Consider the following 22,428-nt stretch of genomic DNA (forward strand, 5'->3'; position numbering starts at 1 on the left):
CTCAATATGAGATCCAAAGAGCTGTCACTATCAGTGAAGCAAGCCATCATTAGGCTGAAAAATCAAAACAAACCCATCAGAGAGATAGCAAAAACATTAGGTGTGGCCAAATCAACTGCTTGGAACATTCTTAAAAAGAAATAATGCACCGGAGAGCTCAGCAACACCAAAAGACCCGGAAGACCACGGAAAACAACTGTGGTGGACGACAGAAGAATTGTTTCCCTGGTGAAGAAAAACCCCTTCACAACAGTTGGCCAAATCAAGAACACTCTCCAGGAGGTAGGTGTAAATGTGTCAAAGTCAACAATCAAGAGAAGACTTCACAAGAGTGAATATAGAGGGTTCACCACAAGATGTAAACCATTGGTGAGCCACAAAAACAGGAAGACCAGATTAGAGTTTGCCAAACAACATCTAAAAAAGCCATTGCAGTTCTGGAACAACATCCTATGGACAGATGAGACAAAGATCAACTTGTATCAGAGTGATGGGAAGAGAAGAGTATGGAGAAGGAAAGGAACTGCTCATGATCCAAAACATACCACCTCATCAGTGAAGCATGGTGGTGGTAGTATCATGGCGTGGGCATGTATGGCTGCCAGTGAAACTGGGTCCCTTGTATTTATTGATGATGTGACTGCTAACAAAAGCAGCAGAAGTGTTTTGGGCAATATTATATGCTCATATTCAGTCAAATGCTTCAGAACTCATTGGACGGCACTTCACAGTGCAGATGGACAATGACCCGAAGCATACTGCAAAAGCAACCAAAGAGTTTTTTAAGGCTAAAAAGTGGAATGTTATGCAATGGCCAAGTCATTCCCCTGACCTGAATCTGATTGAGCATGCATTTCACTTGATTAAGACAAAACTGAAAGGAAAATGCCCCAAGAACAAGCAGGAACTGAAGACATTTGCAGTAGAGGCCTGGCAGAGCATCACAAGGGATGAAACCCAACGTCTGGTGATGTCTATGCGTTCCAGAATTCAGGCTGTAATTGCCTGCAAAGGATTTGCAACAAAGTATTAAAAAGTGAAAGTTAGATTTAGGATTGTTTAGTTTGTCCCATTACTTTTGGCCCCTTAAAAAGTGAGAGGCACATATAGGGCCTGATTCAGAGGCGCTCGTAAGCGGCCGCTCGTTCGCTCCGAGCAATGTTCGCACATCTGCGCATGCGTATGGGTTTTAGTACGCATGTGCGAACCAGTCAGTGCGGCCGAAAATCGTGTGATCTCAAAATAGCGAATGCCTGCTAATTTGAGTGACAGGATGAGGCGTTTGTGGGTGGCAACAGGGGAAGGTGTTTGAAAACGGGGAGTGGAGATCCGAACGCAGGCGTGCCAAAAGGTGAAAATGGGCGTTTTAAGGGTGTGCATAATTAACAAAGCAGCGTCATCGACCACGTCAGTTGGGTGTCTTTTAGCCAGAACTGCTCGCATGATTGCGGTAGGAAAATGCAACCACATGAATAGCGAGCAGTTCATTCGCCTTTCGATGTACTTTATTAATCTAATAAATAGCGGAGATGACGTATGATGCGAGCGGCCAGGGGGCGGTTTTTACAAAAAAAAGTCAGCATGTTTCGTTCGCTTGTTCAGACATAGAGGCGTCAACAGACCGCAAAGAGCGAACGGTCAATTTAAATAGCCAGCCCCTTTTTCTGGACGAGCAAGCGCAAATAGCGTCCGGCTCTGAATCAGGCCCAGAAACCGTTGTAATTCCTACACCTTTCACCTGAATTGGCTGTAATTACCCTCAAATTAAATCTGAAAGTCTGCAGTTAAAGCACATCTTGTTTGTTTCATTTCAAAGCCATTGTGGTGGTGAATAGAGGCCAAAATATGAAAATTCTGTCAATGTCCCAATATTTATGCACCTGACTGTATATATGTGTATATATATATATATATATATATATATATATATATATGATTGCATTAACAACTATTGGCAGTTCTCCAACGGATAGTCACAGGCAATACAATACACAACACACCACACACACATTCCTTACCTTCACCCAATATTTGCCGTGTGTGCTTTCTTTATGATCTATTCTTCCGAGAGATTAAAAAAGGGAAGGCTTTTGTTTTACACTTTCAATGCCACAGTAATATCATCTTCATCCTATTTAATATAAAGTTACATTTTTTTAAAGTAAGTTTAGATAACAGAAGTGAATGCCTGAGAGCTGTGAAAGAACACAATTACCAATACATATGATAAATGCATAAAAAAGCATACGTGCTTTGTAAATATCAAGCAGGACTCAATAAATTAAATGTTTAAAAGGTTACAACATGCTATGTTCTGAAATCTTTAAAGCAGCATTGATAAATTCTGCGTTGAAATGCAAACTCTACATTTTAACACTTGTGAAAAGTCTTAAATGACAGCACTTTGTGTGGAATCTATGGGTTACCCCCTGGTTGAATAATTGAATAGCTCTGGGAGTGGAGCCTGGAGCTACTCCCGACTACTCCCTGTACTGCAAACCCCGCTCCTATTTGAATAATATGCGTGCTTGAGCACAGGTGACTTAATTAACACCTCATTTGATTTTATTTAATCATCTGGGCTCAAGCACCTCCTTAGTACCTGGGCTATAATGGCGGAGTTTGGGAACCTCTGCTCTAGTGTATTGTTGACATGTGTCTCATCATGCCTGGAGAGGCTGAGTGGGGTGGGAGAGACGTGTTCAAGTGGGAAACAGTCGGGAAGCCGATGGACGGAATCCCGACCGCCGGCTTCCCGACTGTATAATCCCAGCAAGGGTTAAAATACAGGCGTCGATATCCCAACGCCTGTAATTTTCCCTACGCCGGGAGCCCGACACCGGCTTACTGATCGACAGCCGTGGCGGGGGGGGGGGCGGCTAGGTTTAGGGTTCCCGGGGGGGGGGTTAGGGTTAGGCACCACCCCGGTGGACTTAGGTTTAGGCGGCGGTAAATCATACCGAATCCGTTCAAGCATAGGCTGGGCACAGTTAGAGTGCAGTCATTAAATTACAACCCAATTAGACAAGGGAGTGCATTAGTTTTAGGAGGTGTATCTCTTATTGGTGCTGGAGGCTTGGTAACATGATACGTAATGGTGATGATGACTGTCAGGTGCAATATCTAGCCATTTCTGATTGGCTGGTTGCTTATTGACCCTTGCAGTTTAAATCATTAGCATTGTAGCTGTATTATAAGAAGATTGTTTCCATTTATTCACATTATGTTACTGATTGTCATTTCCATAGGACTGCTGCAGGGAGAAAATTCACTGATTATTAAAGATAAAACAACAGATGTATTTAAATTGCATGAGTATGCAATTCACTGCAAATTGCTTTATTAGAATTATTGTTATTATTATTATTATATTTTATTTATAAGGTGCCATAAGGGTAATGTAGCGCTGTACAAAGTTACATAACTATCAATTGGTACAAACATATTTACGACATCACATAAATACATAATGTCAGTTCGCAGTTGGCATAATCATGTAGAGAAGACAAAGGAGAGAGGGCCCTGCTCGAACCATGGCCTCACCCCCTGCTGTGTGATGCTGCGAATCTAGCACCTCACAAGACATTGGCATAACTAGGGATGTGTGGCTGGTGCAGCCGTACAGAGCGTTGTGCCGCTCCACGGTCCTTGCTTCAGGCTAGCAGGGTGCCTGGACCCTGCAGCCAGTATCGCTCTGGCAGTGCTGTCTGTAGCATGCTATTGATGCTCCAGGCAGACACCCTGCCTTAATTACAACTGCCCGGAACGCCTTCAAGACTCTCTTGGCACTGCTGCAGTTTCGGGTGCAGGCGGACCCACTTCCTATGGGTGACATAAAGACACCATGCGCAAAGGGGCGGGCCGGCACAGAGCACTCAGAGCCCTCAGAGCCCTTGTTATGCTCTAGCACAAAAGAGGGCACAGTAATGAGGATGCAAATTGCACCACCATGCTCCCTGTACTTGCTGGGGATGGGGGGGGGGGTTACAAAATGTCAGCAAGTTTGACTTTACCTATCACCACAACACATGTAAAACTAAATTGTGTGCTTGTGGAATGAGAAAGAGAAACTATTAAGAATTTCTTTTAGTAAAACGAATGTAATTGAACATATAATTGTGCATTGCAATTAATATAGTTTAGATAGTACTGTAAGTTTGCTGCTCTAATGCTCCGCCTCCTTTGTGTGCTATCATTACAGGCTAAGGCCCAAAGCTTAATAGTCATTTTCCTCTATTTAACAGATAATAAAGAATACACAAGATGCTAAATTAAGCTGCATACACACTAGACAATTATTTTTGAACGATATGGACGATAACGATATTGTTCAACGGTATATCGTTCAGTGCGCTCCTGCGGGTCATTAACGGGACGTGGCAGGATGACGTCACTGAACGATATAATTAACAATATCGTTCAGAGTGTACACCCAATATCTTTCACCAATATCTTTCACCAATATCTTTCAACACATCGTATAGTGTGTATGAGCCTCAAGAGAAGTAATGTAATAAAACTATGAAATAATAATAAAATGACTAACTGTCGCTAACAAGGCAGCTTATATAGTGATTTTGCTTAGTTTAGGATGTGGGATGGTCTAGAATAAGACTATAGAAACTTTTTACTGATGTTCTAACACCCAATAACAGGCATGTCAGTATGGTTTATCCTTATATAACATATAACAATATGTGTTTATCATACACTAATATAATATTGTAAATGCATATTTTTGGCGGAGTTCCCATGTCCCCCCTATAACTTGTAGGATAACAAGAATAGAGAATAAATCATTTTATAAGCCTTTCTAAACCTGAATCTAGTTGTCGGACTTGTGCCCAGTAAATATTTTTTTTTCCCAGCAATTCAAACACACAACATTATAATACAGCTTCAAGATAAAATTACCATTTTTTTTTTATAAACCAATCTCGAGACTCATCAGCATAGACAATCAATCCTTTCACTTCAGTCATAATAGGAAGATTTCAAGCAATATCTCCTGATTGGAGTCGGACTTTTAAAATGACTTAGCTGGGGGCCTTGCTTTAAATGTAACAAGCCTGGAATCTGAAGAGCAATTTTCATGCAGCCTCACAACAGAATGAGGCACTTGCCCCAGCACTCCTAATTGTCTGTGATTGCTGTTTGTGCTGCCCAGTTACTCCTCCATCTTCAAAATCACCTTCAAGGGCTCCGGTACTTTTTGACTGCTTGGTTTTTAATCACGAACTTCTAAACAGCAAATCATTTGGCCATTACAGCAGTAGGGGCTTCTACCAGCCTTTACATCTTGTTTATCTAATTCACCTTAAAGAGCATCCTGATAACGATGTAGAGGTCACATCACTGCTGCTTGCTGCATTTTAATTTTAAGGTACCGTAACTATTTGGTTCCTGGTAACATTCTGCATTTGGAGACTGCTAGGTGCTGACAAAGAATAGGCCACAACTGCTCCCCAAATTGCTGGCGTAAAATGCAATCACTGAAAAGGGCAAAATTACATGCATATGCAAAGTTGCAACTATTGAACATGCGTGCATATTAGTACTAATGGCATACGCCCCAGGTTTACACTTACCATACAACACATACACGTACACACATGCTTTTAAGAATTAATTTTGCGCGCAAAATACTTGTTTGCTTTAAGGTTACACAACTCCTGTATTACCAGATACAACTCTTTTTCATGTGTATTAGAAAACATTAACATGCACACACAAACTTTATATATGCACAAGCAATGAAAAAATCACCTAGCAGCGTTTGCGAAGCATTCACAATCAGAAGTGATTAGTTGGTGCTCGTGACAGTCATCATCATCATCGTTTATTTGCACCTACCCTAATACTGGCCAATAATATGCCCTTCTTAGACTTGTATTCATACGTGTGTCAGTCTGCATGTGTCTGCAATTCCTCAATACGCCCTTACCATACTCCTCCTAAGTTAGCATGCCTGGGCATGTGTAGCGTGATTTTATGCAGCTTAGGTTACGCGCACTGGTATAGTTCTCACTGTCCATCAGCCATCTTGGGGTAAATTTACTAAGATGGGAGTTCTATTAAGAAGTGATGTTGCCCATAACAAGCAATCAGATTCCAGGTATTATCTTCTAGAAGGTGCTAGATAAATGAGAAGTAGAATCTGATTGGTTGCTATTGGAAACATCACTCCTTAAATAGAACTCCCATCTCAGTAAATTTACCCCCTAGAGTGAAAGACAAAGGTCATGAAGTGTCCTTACAGGTTTCTCATCAGATCATAGTGAAACAGGCATGGTAATGCTGAGTAAAACAGTAAGAAATTTCAAAACTTAATGACTTTATTTTTGATTCCCTTATGTAAGACAATACATTTATTAAGATAAATGTAACACAAATGTAGCTGCTGTAACCCTGAGCTCCCCCTATGCACCTTAAGGGTAGAGGGGAGTTGGGCCTCACAATTAGACTTCTCTCACTATTCATGAGTTCTCTTCTCAATGTAGTGCCCCACCGAGTCAATGTCACCATTCAGGTTGGGGGTCCTTGCAGGATTTACAAGGGGTTGACTTTGGAAACCCCTACCTGGCTACTTAAAAAACACTTTCAGGAACAAACACTGACAGGTTAAGGGTATAAGCCACTTGGCACATAACCCATGGCCTGATACATTGTGACTAGAGGGTGGTGTTTGTAAATGAGTTTTTGTAACAAACAATAGGGCAGTGGTTCTCAAACTCTGTCCTCAGGACCCCACACAGGTCACGTTTTCCAGGTTTTCTGGCAGGAGCACAGGTGTAATCATTACTCACTGAAACATTTTACAACAGCCACAGGTGGAGCTAATTATTTCACTTGTGATTCTGTCGGGAGATCTGGAAAACATGCACTGTTTGGGGTCCTGAGGACCGAGTTCGAGAACCTGTGCAATAGGGTACTGATCAGGACAAGCATAAATAACCATTTTCTGGGTTAAGTGTTACAAAAGTAATCACATGAAGTAGAATGGAAGTTGGTAATACAATACTAAAGCAATGTCAAAATGGAATAACAATTTAATATAATAGACAGTAAAATGAAAACCAGAATAGTATAATAAAATAATAACACACATGCAGAGGTAATAGTGCAATGACGATGATATACATGTAGTGTTCTTATAATAGTAACTCATGAGCTAAAACACATAGGGCCCGATTCAGACCCGGACATTAAGCCGCGATCGCTCGCTATGGGTGATTGTCGCCCGACTGAGCATGCGTATGCTTCGCAGTGCGCGTGTGCGAACTAGTCACTGCGATCGGGAATCGTGCGCTCGTAGCACAAAGACTGAACGCTACTTTGAGTGACAGATAGCGTCTTTGTGGGTGGTAACAGGGGAAGGTGCTTGTGAAAGGGGGAGTGGTGCTCTGAACGCAGGCGTGTCTGGGCATCAAAACAGTTTTATGGGTGTGCATAATTAGCATGGACACGTCATTGTAAATGTCACCTGGGTGTATTTTCAGCCTGCAGTGATCGCAGTGCTTGGGGTGGGGTAGGGTCTACCTCAAGCACTGCGTGCAGCTCCGATGGCTCTCGATGGTTCTGATTAATCATACACTTCCTGGAGATGACGTGTGCTAAGAAAGAAAAGTGGGCGTCTTTATACCGGCGTGCGCTCACTCTGCCGTTGCTCTCTAGGACATAGAGGGCGTCCTTACACCAGACAGTGCGATCGCGAGAATTTGCATACCCGGCCCCTTTTGGATGCGAGCAATCACGGCTTATCGTCCGGGTCTGAATCGCCCCTATAGTGTAGTCTATGAGAATGTCTCTGCTAGGCAGATACTTAAAATTTTTTTAGAAAATACTGATAATATATTTGGTAGTCCCTATATTCGTCTCATGTCAGGGAAGTTCCTGTAACAGTTAAGAGTATTTTAAGGGTGTTTTCAAAGTATGATGTAACGGGAGATTCAACCCACTATAAGTATACACTGATATACATATCAAGGTGAGGGAACCCTGGCTGAGGGTGCACAGTAAGCTGCTTCCAAATAATGTCACCCTGGGGTGTCACCCAACCCCTGAGAAGTACAACAGTCCAAAAACAAAGAGAGGGAAATAGTATGGATGCGCTATGGATGTTATGAGTGTCACTAGACGATGTGTGTACCCAGGGATGGCAGGTGTGGCGGCACGATATGTCGGGCAGTCCATACACCCCAGTGGCAAACGCAGGATTTCTAGAGGGGGGTTTCCAAATGCTTGATTTTAGAGCGAGTGTGGCCAGTCCATGAAGAGGGCATAATTAGCACTTATCCAGCTTCAATATGCATCATACAGAGTATATTGTGTTGCATAATTCCAGCATATACAAGACCAGCGATCACAGTAAGCACTAAATGCAGCAGTAGGGCCATCCTGTTTGAGCTGAATGGTTTTTTTTTCAGATGTGGGCACCATTCCAGGGCATGGGAGCAAGTCTGGGAGTCTGGGGGAGCAGCAGAAGAACCTAGCACTGCCCTGGACATATATGTACATATTGGTCTCCTTATTGGGGGCAGGGGCTGGTAAATCATTTTATCTGGCCCCACCCCCACACTGCATAATGCCACGATTTGCGGGGGGTATGGGAAGGGGCAGAGCCAAAATGACACCCACGAATCGCACCATTACACCTGAGTCAGTAGGTAGGTAATTAGGATACTCCCCTGCATGCAGCACTGCATCAGAGCAGTGTCCCTGCTGCACACTTGGCCTTGAGCACTGAGTGACGGCATCAGTCGCAGCACCCCTTGCTGCAGCCCTGCAGTTTTCAATAATTTAACATTGTGAGAGAAGTAGACCTATATAATTGCCAACGATGTCATCTGTTCCATCACTAGGCACTCTTACAACAACAGCGACCAAGATGGAACCCCACGGTTTGGCTACCACCTCAAGTCATCATGGACATTCTGAAGATTGTTGGGCACATTACATTTCTGTATGTCTTCATTTTTCCAGACCACAGTGGCGGTGATGGAGCAGAAGCAGCACTACGGCACCAGGCGCGTCTGTCTGTTGGTGCCTGTGCTGAGCCCTAATTGAAGGAGCTCAACACATGCTCCATTGATATGATCCCCCATTGCTCCACCTCGCCTCTCAAAAGGTTCTTTCTCCATCTCGCCGCCCAAGTTGCGTCACTGCTGTGTGCACACTGTGCAGTTATCCAGTTTTCTGCGGGATTGAAAGAACAATGGGGTAGATGTATTATAGTGACACGGATGGTGGCACTATAACTCTTCCTGCTTCGCCTTTTTACCGAGGCAAAGCAGGAAGCACTACTGATGAGATGTATGAACATCTCATCTGCCGGAGTGGGGGAGTGAAACCCCCCCATACAGGAAGCCCTGTCTGAGTACACAGTGCATCAGCCTAGAGCATCAGCCTAGTACACAGTGCATTAAACTAGTACACAGTGCATCAGCCCCTTAGACAGTGCCCCCAGTAGTGCCACTTATACAGTGGCGCTAGTAGTGGTCCTCCTATGCAGTGCCCCATATACAGTGCCTCCCAGTAGTGCCCCTTATATAGTGCCCCCATAGTCATCTCCCCTATGCAGTGCCCCTAGTAGTGGTCCCCCCTATACAGTGCTCTCAGTAGTGCCCCTTATATAGGGCCCCCAGTAGTAACCCCCCTATGCAGTGCCCCCAGTAGTTCTAGTCCCCCTTATATAGTGCCCCCAGTAGCGCATCAGCCTAGTACACAGTACATCAGCTACTTATATAGTGCCAGTCAGTAGTGCCACTTATACAGTGCCCCTTATACAGTGCCGCTAGTAGTGATCCCCCTATGCAGTGCCCCCAGTAGTGGCCCCATTCCTGGCCAGCTACAGTGGAATGCGCGGGATCTCAGAAGCATTGCAAGATCTGACATGCAGCTTGGTGTCTGGCAGGCGCCAGCTGCAGCTGTCAGAGCGGTCAGTGCCACTGACCATTCATACATTGCCCTGCATATCACCGGTGCTATCCTGTAGATAGAAGCGCCAATAATGACAGGGGCACATAGTGCCCCTGTCATTTCACACCAGACCCCTTAATAATACATGGGGGAGAAGTGGTTATTAAGGGCTCACACCGGACCCCTTAATAATACATGGGGGAGAAATATACATATTGCCGGATAATACATCTACCCCAGTGTCTGGAAGAAGCTCCTCCGAGCAGCAGGCTCAGCTGCATGTTAATGAGGATGGAGAACCTTGTGTCACTTTGGGGGAAGTTTGAGTTTATGTTCTCATATAACAAAGACCTAAAGCTATGTATGTATTATTATTATTTTAATCCTTTATTTATAAGGCACCACAAGGGGTCCGCAGTGTGCTTACAAAGTACAGAGGGCCTTTTCACTACAGTACAAAACTGTAATTACGCACACTATCGGTCAATTGATGCGTTCTGCGCATGCATCACAGAGCGCGTGCATGAGCCGGCCATTGCGATCGGGACTGCGATCGCAGTGACTACGCAGATCCATTGCAGAGTGATTGACCGGACGTACCCTTTGTGGGTGGTGACGAGTGGTGAAAGGGTGAGCGCAGACCTGCCAATGCATTTTAACGGCGTTGCAGGGGCGTGCATAAATTATCCACTGTGATGCCTTACGCAGCCTGAGGGCTGATCGCGTGCATGGAAGTTATGGTGCATACACACGTTACGATCTGTACCACCAATGGGATATCTTTCAGTGAGTCATCCTGCCACATCTCTGAGCAAGCAAAGTTGATGATATCGTCCAAGTTGGCCTGCATGTATGGATGATGAAAGATATCTTTATCGTCCATGCGGGAACGCACATCGTTGGTCGTTGTCAGGTTAGTGACTGCAAACAAGTGAACGATAAGAACGATATTGTTATTGTTCATATCGTTCATGAAAGTCGTACCGTGTGCCCACACCATTAGCAATTTCTCACATGCTGGCTAGGGAAAGACAGTATGATTACGACATTGTAATCGTACCGTCGTTTCCACATCCCCTGCAGTGCCTACACTGAATGATCAGTCGTTCAGTGTAGGCACCCTCCATCATCCCTGAACATGGCCAATCTGTCGTTATCAGCAGATTGACCATCATGTTTGGGTGATAATTGATGTCGGAAACGACCAGCAGGAACCCGCATCGCTGGTCATTTCCGTCATTTGCACGCCCGATTTGTGCCCAATTAACGAGCGATTGAATGATAACGATGTCATTATGGTTCAATCACTCTGTTTAATCGGGTAGTGGATACCCGCCTAAGGTCAGAGCTTGTGCAAGTGTGCGTGAGGCTGCGATGGTACTCGATTGTACCGATGTTTTCACAGTCTTGCTAAACATTATGGATGTGTGTAAGGTAAAGGGGGCGTCCTTATGTGGTGCAGCATTGAGATTGCAATGAATTAGCATACTATCGTAGTTTAACTGCGTGCGTAATCGCTATTGCATTCGCAGTTGTGTTCTGTAGTGAATCAGGCCCATAAACTATATAAACAAAACAAGAACAGAGTGACTTACATAGAGAACTTTGCAAGGTATGGACAAGGTTATAAACATCAGCAGTCATAATAACCAAATAAGCAGCAGGGCGTAACGTGGGGGGATCGAGCAGGGCACATGCCCTGTGCACTGTCGGACCGGGCGGTGCAGGGGGCACCACCGGCTGCAGTCTAGGACACGTGCGGTCCGCGGCACTACACACTAATACAAACACGGCGGCGGCGTTGTGTTTGTTTGTTTTAGCACTGCAGCCAATAATAGTCAGACAGACTCTTATTGGCTGCTGCACCCAAGGCCGGAGCCAGGCTAGAGTTCACTCAAAAGCTCCGCCTTCCGGATCCTTCACTGGGTGAAGGGAGACACGTCATGACATCTCTCCCACAGTGCCGAGTGGGATGAGAACAGCAGACAGCGGTGGTGGACGCAGGAGCAGAGATTCCAGTATATAAATTATGTGTTGTGTGTGTGTGTGTGTGTCTATGTGTGTCTTATGTGTAAAAGGCACTACTGCAGGGTGCACTGTATAAGGGGCACTAATGGGGGCACTATATAAGGGGCACTATATATTTTCATAGTTGGTGGGACTGGCTACAATTTAAGAGGCTCCAGCTAAAATCTTTCCCTCCCACCCAGAGTAAAGGCCCCCATACATCAGCAATTGATTGCAGCAATCATGCAATTTGCAATCGATTGTGTATAAAAATCTTTCCCTTTTTCAATCGATTGCAGATTGCAGAATTGCCACAATCGATTGAAAAAGCTAAAGATTTTTATACACAATCGATTGCAAATTGCACGATTGCTGCAATCTATTGCTGATGTATGGGGGCCTTAAGATGTTGGTGTAATGCTGCTTTGAGGTGTATCTATCTCTGGGGAATGTGTGGACTTTCCAGCTAAAATCTTATCAAGGGCGCCAAATTGGTCAGAGCCCGCCCTGCTCAACGTGATGATAAAAATGCATGAATGAGTGTAGGCAGATCTTCTGAGGTACTTATGGGGTCTGTGTACTAATGGTACCCATCCACTTGCCGATAATACTGAGCAATTGCACGATTACAACACTGTAATTGTGCAATCGCTCAGTTATCAGCTGCAAATCGGGCATTTAAATGTCTAAAACGACAAGCGAGGCGCGTGCCCGCTGGTCGTTTCCGACATCTATCATTGCCCGAACATGACGGTCAACCTGACGACCGTCGTCAGGTTGCCCATGTTCGGGGATGATTGATGTGCATACACCGAACGTCTGAACGTTCAGTGTATGCACTTCACCCCTAGGGAGACGACGGCACGATTACGATGTTGTAATCGTGCCGTCGTCCTCACATCTACAAGTGGATGGGCACCTTAAGTCTTGGAGAGAGATAAAGTAGACAGAGATAAAGTACCAACCAATCAGCTCCTGTCAGTTTTGAAACAAAGAGCCGGATTCAATTAGACGCGGAAAGCCATAATCCGCAAAAAACTTTCGCTTATTGCCGCTTTTCGCCTGTTTGCGTCTTATCTCAAAAATTCAATTCCAGGACGTTTTAGCATAAGCGGAAACTCAATGCACTGTAGCAGGAGGAATAGTTTATCCAATGAATGGCAGGCGGAAAAAAGTGCAAATCTCTGTTTTGGGGTGCAAATGTGGGGAATTGATTCAGAACCTTTTGACACCCCCCAAAGGACAAAAAAAAAAACCTCAGAACACCCCAAAAAAGACATGTAATTTTTGGGGCGAAAATGAAAAAAAGTGGGGGGACAAAGAAAAAACTAGTGAAATATGTTTCTTGGGGGGCTGTATGGATGAGGCAGGTGTTTTTAGGATTGCAGGTGCATGCAACAGGTGGATTTTTAACTTTTTTTTTCAAAGTGCACTTTAGAGACACAAAATTATGCTAGCACCCATTTTCAAGTACCCCAAATTTGACTGGACTATTTATTTTTTTTACCAAAAAATACTGTTTTCTCTCATTCTTCACCACTCCAGAAAAGCTTTTAGAAAGCTTTTATCACAACAAAAAGTACATTTATTAGGGCTAATAGTACACATCTGTAACGATTTCCAGTGTCAGAGCGTCTTATTTTGGGGTACAGACTGATTCCCCCATCCTATTCAGTACTTTCTGCCTGTTATGCATTCACCTATTTGCGTTTTCGCCTTTTCTGCAATTGAATAGGGCAAAATGCAGGGACGCGCAAGATGCAAATTCGCATCCCAAACAGGCAAAGGCAGCGGAAAGTACAATAGGCTTATTGAATACGGGCCACAGCCTGTAACATGACAGGAACTGATTGGTTGGTACTTTATCGCCATCCACTTTATCTCTCTCTAAGGGGTAAATTTACTAAGATGGGAGTTCTATTTAAGAAGTGATGTTGCCCATAGCAACCAATCAGATTCTACTTCTCATTTATCTAGCACCTTCTAGAAGATAATACCTGGTATCTGATTGGTTGGTATGGGCAACATCACTTCTTATGCTGGGCATACACTGCCAGATAAAATGTCTGTCAGACCGACAGACATTTTATCTGGCTGCCTGCCAGCCGCAGCTGTCGCCGGCATACACTGTGAGAGAAATCTCACAGCGTATAGCCCGACATCCGCGCTCCGCCGCCGGGGGAGGAGACATTTCCCTGTTCCTTCCGTAGGAAGGAACACAGGAAATGTCTGTCTGTCGGCCGCGCTGGGCATACACTGCCCGATGCGGCCGACAGTTTCCCGGGTAAATATCGCATCGGACGGGCATGCTGGACAATCCAGCATGCCCGACCGAGCAATATTTAACCCTCGGTCGCCCGCATACACGCTGCAATTATCGCGGCGATCCGCCGATATCGGGCGGATCGTCCCGATAATTGCAGAGTGTATGGCCAGCATTAGGTAGAACTCCCATCTTAGTAAATTTACCCCTAAGGCTTAGTACATATCCCCCTAAGTGCTTGATTAATGGATAAGTTCCACTGCTTTTATAATTAATAATGCAGACAGCATCATAAGCTGTATTTCAAATGTTTGCTCAAATACGTAGCTTACATTTTAAAAGGTTATTTCCAGAAAGGAAATATTAACTTCTAAATAACTAACTAATCTAACTATTCACATAGGATAGAGACACTGGACTCAAATCTAACTTAAGACCTATCAAAATGTACTTATACAGAAAATACTCTAATGGTAGCAGAAAACAGATATTTATAATATCACTGTTACTGTACTTAAGAAACCTAAATAGGATTTCATTATAAGACATTCATGGATCTGGTAATGCTACATATTTCACTTAACATTCCATCGTGGAGGGTCCTGACCGTATGTATTTAGTTTTATCTAGTTTGATCCAAAAAACAATAGGGGTTGAGCACTAAAGAAGCCAGTAAGGCCATTAGAAGGTGTGTAGACTTTTAATATAATGGTCTCAAGCAGAATTGTTTTGCTCTAAAATATGTTTAACTATGGATAAAGGAAGAAATAATTATTCTTCTATTTAAGAGTCAGGCTAATGTAGCCTTATATCTGTATATTACTCATATCTTACACAATGATTCAAGGACAATGCTTTGGCCTTAGCACATAGCTATCCTTTGTCACACCTTTCACGTAGACTTTCACAAGTGATCTTTCTTTTGTAATTGCAATGCAATGTTCTACTGATTCTGTGTACAAGATAATACAAACATGAGAGAGTTACATCTTTCTGCTAGAGATGTTAGCCCATTAACTGACATTATAACACCATGTTGTTAAGTCAGGTCACAAAAAGACAGTAGGCATTGTTTGGCGGTTTAAATTTCTCTGTGGCTGAGTGAGTGGCTTTGTTCATCTGTGTATTGTTCTTGTTAGTGGGCAATTTGGAACACATTTATATTGTGTGTGTTGAGTAGCTATAATGTTAACATTTTATGCTTATTTGTTTCTGTATGAATGGTAAGTGAAAGCCAACTGCCGTGATCCCTTTCCACTCCAGATTGCAGCTCTTGCCGTGGGGAACTCAAATGCATTCTTCTTAATGATAGGCAACTAGTACTTAATGTCATGTTGACATTCCATATTGACAATCGTCACGTCAATGCTGAGGAAATGTCAACATGATTAGAATGTACACAAATGATCCTAGTGGTCTAGTGGTGACTTACTTGGTTTGGCTGGTCCGGCAGCTCCAGTGGTGTCTTCCTGGTCAGACGACATCCAGATGACTTCCGGCTAATTATGCCACGTTTCCGGCTGTGTGTATGGCTAACTGTAACCATCCCCCATAGTGCATAACCCTAATCTTTTCTCCTGCAGCCTAACCCTAAACCTCCCCCTAATCGGGGCTAGGTTAAGAGCCACATGGGCCTACGATGGAAAATGTTCAAGGTCTATACTGACTAGAGGAGGAGCTATGGCTGTGGATGTGGCCAGAGCCAGGTGGGTGTGTACACCCCTACATTATCAGCCCCACTGTCTCCCTAAATACAGAAGAATAGAAAAAATGCAGAATTTTTTGGAAAAAAAAATAAGAATAAAAAATAAATAAATACAATTTCAACACTTATGATTTATAGATATGGATCTAGGGTCTGATTCACATTGCGATGCATAGGAATGCACAACAATCAGCCGATTGCATGCATAATGGCAGTTGCGTACAGTAGTGAATCAGCCCCGTAGTCTCCAGGATAAAAGAAGGGGTTGTATTGCTGCACCAAATCTCACCTAACTGCGCTCAGTAGTTGTTCTTGTGAGTTGCTAAGCTTCTCAGAAATAGTTTTTAATAATCTCCTAATAGAAATTCAAATGAAATCCTATCTTATATATAGGAGTGCTACTGATGAGCCCAAATTTGTTATAGGAAAAAAGAAAAGAGAGGGGGTAACTTACTCACATGAATGCTTTTAAAAGAATAATTTTTCTTATTTTATTTATTTTTTATATTTTTTTAGTTCATACAGTTTTGTTCCTGAATAGAGAAGAATGTTTACACCTATTATTTTCTTAAATTATGACCTTTATTTTTTATTCATAAAATATTCAAATAACATTAAAGCAATTGGAACAAAATTTTAAAAGATATAAAGTGAAGTTAGTTTGAAATAAGCAAATCTAAAATTGAATTAAATAGATTGTGTGTGACATTTTATTATTTATTCCTCCAATAGATAATTATCTATTATAACATATGTATGTATGTATCTTGAGAATGTAAGCTCTTGCGAGCAGGGCCCTCTACCCTCTTGTGCTTCTCCTTACTATATGTTCATCTACCTCTTACTCACCACTAGGACACCTAACACTTGGTGCCTATGCTTTGCTGCTTATGTGGGTGTTATGGCCACCTATGTATCAATGTATATTATCCATGTCCTTGTCCTTCATTGTATTGTATTTTACTGTAAGTCACTTTTTGGATATGTACCTTGTAAGGCGCTGCGGAACACTTGTGGCGCCATATAAATAAACGATAATAATAATAATAATAATATGTTGATAGGTAGTCACTTTTAATGTACAGTAGTGGGTTGTTGAATTACACTGTATTGTGCTTCTTGTTACCAAAATCAGTTTTTACAAGTTTAAATTCTGTTCTGTAAATAGATCTAGCTGCTTGTGCTGATTTATGATGCTTTGGAATTATTTCCCTCTTATAATCTGTTATATTATTAATTTGTTACAATGTTGCAAGGATATTTCTTTCCTATGAAAGTATTTTGCAGTAAACCAAGATATTTTAAGTGAGTGCTACAGTTATTTAATGTATTTTGTAATGTTAGGGTGGGTACACATCAGACGATATGTCGTCTGATCCCGTGGATTGGAGTGACATATCTTACACATGGACTGATGTATGCACACTACTGCATGCTCCCCCTCGCTGATATCGGGGTTGCCCCTTCTGCTGCGCTGCACGGGAAGATGGGACGACCCGGCAGCCGACAGCATACAGCTGAACAAAACAATTCCAAGATATGATAATACTAACAGGCAGTCCCAGGGCCACATGTGGCCCTCTAAGCCTTGACTTTTCCTATCTGCTTTGTCATATTTGTTTATCTAACGCTTGTAAAGCTTGCTGATTTATTATTTGTAGATAGGTGTCTATTTTATTGATATTTATAGATAGGTGTCTGTTTTATTGATTAAATGTATCAATTTAATTTATTATTGAGATTAAGAGTTATACAGTATGTGGCCCCTTTGACAGCTAGAAGGCTGCCCAATGTGGCCCCCAAGGTTTATCTTGTTGTCTATCGCTGCATTAGAGGAAACAAGGAACTTTATAAAGTTGTTGTTTCTTTGTGTTTCTTTGTGTTAACAGCTCAAGAAATTAATACTGTTACCAGTTATTAGAGCCCATTTATCAATCAATATTTGCGGTGTATTCCCCCCAAAACGCCCCTTTTCGGGGGATACATACAAATATTAATTATCCTCAGATGAATTATGGAGGGATCACAGCAGATATCTCTGATACCTGCTTCTGTCCCTCCATTTCCGCCAGTATTGTAACCCCAATAGGTTTCTATAGGGGATGTTATGCTGTCGGATTTAACCAAGTTCCAGCCTATGGACTACATATGGCATAACTAGCTGGAAAAGGGGGCCTGATTCAGACCCGGTCGCTATGAGCGTACGCTCGCACGATGCATATGCAAATATTTGAAAGTGACGCAGCGGGGAGCGATCGCTCGCCAAGGCATAAGCACGCCCATCTTACCTGTACGAGCGTTCGCTTTGTGAATGCAGACTCCCCTTAGCGAATGCAGAGACACCCACTGCCCCACATCATCTCCTCGGTACATCGACCACTATCCGATGTGAACGCAGTGCTTGTGGTAGCTTTTTTCTACCGCAAGCATTGCGAGGAAAACTGAGGAAAAAAAGGCTGGTGACGTGTACTATGACGATGTACTATTGCGGTGCATACGCATGCGCACATTAGCAACCATTGGCAATTGCAAACGGACTGCAGATACCGTCTGAATCAGACCCAGGGTCCCATATGAACCCTCCCCCTGGCAATGGTCGCCATGCGTGTGTGGTCAGTAGTCCACTCATGCACAGGAGTTCAGGCACGGGAGTGAGAAGAGCGCTCACACGGTCACTTCACTCCCAGTACATCACAGGGATGGTCTCCTTTCAGAGCCCCTGTGGGTGCTTTTTGTTACATCCAGGCAGCGTGATTGCATCCTGCAATGCGATGATGGGCGCTAATATCTCACCCAGATCGCATTGCAAATGCCATCATTAATAAATGGGCCCCATTGTCACAAATTGTATATTTCTATAGCTCATTCTGGTAGAGTTTATCTCCTATGCAAATAATGAGTTGATTATTATATATACTTTTTTGACCAAAATATATAATTGTATATTCCATGTATTCATAATAATTGAGTGTCTGAATGGCTGCATGCAAAATGCTGAGAAGGGTGTAGTAGGTATCCCGACAGCGACAGCCCGGCAAGGGTGAAAATCCTGATCGTCCCTAAGGTAAGTATCGCTAACCTAATTCCCCCCCCTAACCCTCCCTTAGGGGTGCCTAACCCTAACCTCCCCCCCAAGTGCCTAACCCTAATCCACCCTCTAAGTGCCTAAACCTCACCCCCCCTTCCCCACCACCTATACCTAAGTCCCCCGGGGGGTGCCTAACCCTAACCTCCCCCCAGGGGTGCCTAACCCTATCCCTCCCTTTCCCTAGCCTAACCCTAACCTCCCGGGGGGTGCCTAACCCTAAGTCCCCCTGGGAGCCCTAAACCTAACCCCCCCCACCGCGGCTGTCCGCGCCTGGCGCCCGGCATCACTTCGATCGGGATGCTGGGCGTCGGTCTGCCGGCGTCTGGTTAGTGACAGGCATCTAGATTTAGATGCCTATCATTAGTACCACGCCGGGATTAGAACGTCTGGAAGCCAGCGGTCGGGATTTAGACCGTCGGCTTCCAAACTACATCCCGTTGATAAATATACAGAGAACTATATAAGCATATAGAAGTTCTTACAGTGAACAGATCAGAAAATTGTAAATCATACAGTATAACTATGTATATGAAAAGCTTGATACATGGCAGAGCATCGCGGTCGGCTGTATATGATCTTTGCTGTGCATAGCCTAATATTGGCACATGGAGATGCTGTGGCTAATGGGCTTGACATGAAAAACTTGTATGCCTGCCTGCTCTGTGCATTGGGCAGATCTCCCTGTCTGATTCTATGCAGCACTACTATTTGTGTTGTGTGAATTGTGGGGGCTACTGTTTGGCATAATGTGAGCTGGTGGCCCTGATGCCTGGTATAATATGAATGGGGCAGTGCTTTTTGGTATAATATGAACTGTGGGCACTACTACTTGGCATAATGTGAATTGTGGGGATTACTGTTTGGTGGGCCCCAGTCCCACCGTAAAGACAGATGAACACTCCTGTCACAATCCGTTGAAAGTGATCCTCTGTGGAGGACGGTGAGCCGGGGGGTTCAGGTGACTGTCGGAGTGACTGTGGCTAGGTCTCCTATTTGCGGCCGAACCCAGGTTTGGCTAGACCTGCCCAGAGGCGCGGAGTCTAACTCAATTGGTGGTTTTCTCCAGTGACCCCTCCAATTGGGATTTGGTTTTCCGCTGCACCAAGTGAGCAGGTCGCGGCCCTCTGGACAGGTACCTGGGAATGGCAGAAGACCGGAACTATATTACGTTAAGTTATTGCTAGAACACTGGAGATACACTGGAACACAATTACAAATCCTGATCACCGGCTTGCATTTGCATAAGATTACTGAGAATGTACTAAGAATCACTAAGAAATCCAGGAGCTGACTAGCTCAGCAGCTCAGGGAGATGTGGACACAGGCAGGTACTGGAGTTTGCTAAATATGCAGGAAAACACAACATATACTAGGGATTGCACATACAAGAGTAGAGTGGACTCAAGGAATATATTGGGAATGCTAGAAATGTGGTACTGGACAAAGGCCAAATACTGGGAGAGCTAGAAATTCTGGTACTGGGTAAAGGCAAAATACTGGGAGAGCTAGAAATGCCGGTACTGGGCAAAGGCAAAATACTGGGAATAATTATATATGCAGGTGCAGATTGTACAGACAAGACATATAGAGAAGATAGGCATACACTGGGAGAGTGCTAACTGCAAGTGCAGATTTGCACTGACAAGACACAGAGCAGATTGACACAGACATGTGCTGGGGGGTCCAGCTGTGAGCTAATTAATACCAGTAGGTAATCTGACACTTCAGTGATACAGGGTAATAGCCACAGGAAAGCTGCAATAGAATAGCAACACATATACAAAGACACACAGGGAAGGGACATGAAACACTGAAGTACTGTGAGAAAGCTAAAGTCTCAGAGTAAGGTTTAGCATGGAAGCTAATACAGGAAACTGGGAAACTGTGAGCAGGCTGAAGCAACACGCTGAAGGATTTAGCACAAAGCAACAGTGGGAGTAACACAGGCACTTGGAATAACGAAGTTGAACAGCATCTTCCTGGAGTTCTGGAGGCGGATTTATACCCAGGGGTAGCAGATTACTGGAGCACAGCATCAGCTGACTGAAATCATGCTACCATAGGTTAAGAGTACTGTCACATGAGAGGAACTGTCATGGCGGTGATGGGAACTCCGATCCCCAGCACACACAGCCGACCATGGAAGCTCGCAAAAAGCACCTAAGGCAGAATACTCAGCCCCACATCCATCACTGCACCAGACGTCTGACCGCAAGGGAGTCAGGGGAAGCCGGCAAGGAGGTGAGAGAGGCCGATCCTAGGATGAACCCTGACAGTACCCCCTCCTTTTAGGGTGGGCACCGAACACCCATAAAGGCTCAACTGGAGCTCCTCAGAAAGACACAAAAAAAAAATATATATATTTGAAAAACACAGGAAACTCGAAAATCTTGATTGAAGATACAATAAGAACTGGAAAATTTAGAAGAACAAGGTTCCCAATACCAGATGGATTCTGAGACTAATAATTGGAAGAAATAGTCAACTTGGTCCAAGAAAGGTTGGTCACCAGGAAGTCATCGATTCTTCTTCTTTTTCCAAGACTTTTTCGAACCACTTGAAGAAGAAGAAGACTTAAGTTGCAAACTGTCTTTCATGGGAACTACCGAAATTCTTTTTTCATCGTACTCAGGATCATAGTCAGAATCTGTGTTATAAAACATCATCCTTATGCCTCCTTGATTCTTATCCTTCTGGACAGGTTGTTTTTGTACTGGATCTTTTTGAGAAGGACTCAAAGAAATGCATCTGAGCTTAATAGCAGAGGATGGTACCCCAGAACTGGAAACTTTGTTGAGATGAGGATCCTCGAGAGAACTGTAAGGATAAGTTGGACCAAATTCTTTAATGACTGCTGCAGAAAAGGCTACTAAATCTGACAGCATCGGATCCTTTGAATCATAAATAGGCTCAACCCAGTCCCAAGCTTTACCTCGGAAAGATGAAATTATAAATTTTACTACATTAATAGGCTTGATTTCAGACCATGGAGAGGATTTCATAATAGCGATGAAATGATCCACCAAAGCATAATACTGCGTTATATCTCCATAAAAAAAAATGGACATAGAAACATCAGATGGATCCTGAGGTATACCTTTAAATGTAGTGGTAGCATCATCTTGTGAACCTCTTAACGGATTGGGCACTAAAGCATTTGACTTTGACACAATATTGAATATTCTTCCTTGAGTAAAGAACCGGAGATCTTTCCTTGGGATACAGATTTTGAAATCCCTTTTTGAGATGTAAAACTTGAGACTTTCTCCTGGACTATGAGACTTGATACCCCCTGCCAGGGTACATAACTAGAAACCTCCTCTGGAGGTATGATGCTTGAACCCCCATCTTGGGGAGTAACACTTGTAAACCCTTGTTCTTGGGGTACAAGACTTGAGACCCCCTCCTGGGGTAAGACACTTGAACTCTTCTTCGGAAATGTAATAC

The sequence above is a fragment of the Taudactylus pleione genome, unplaced genomic scaffold, assembly GCF_031769625.1.
Source record: "Taudactylus pleione unplaced genomic scaffold, aTauple2 ptg000139l, whole genome shotgun sequence".
NCBI classification, from domain to species: Eukaryota; Metazoa; Chordata; class Amphibia; order Anura; family Myobatrachidae; genus Taudactylus; species Taudactylus pleione.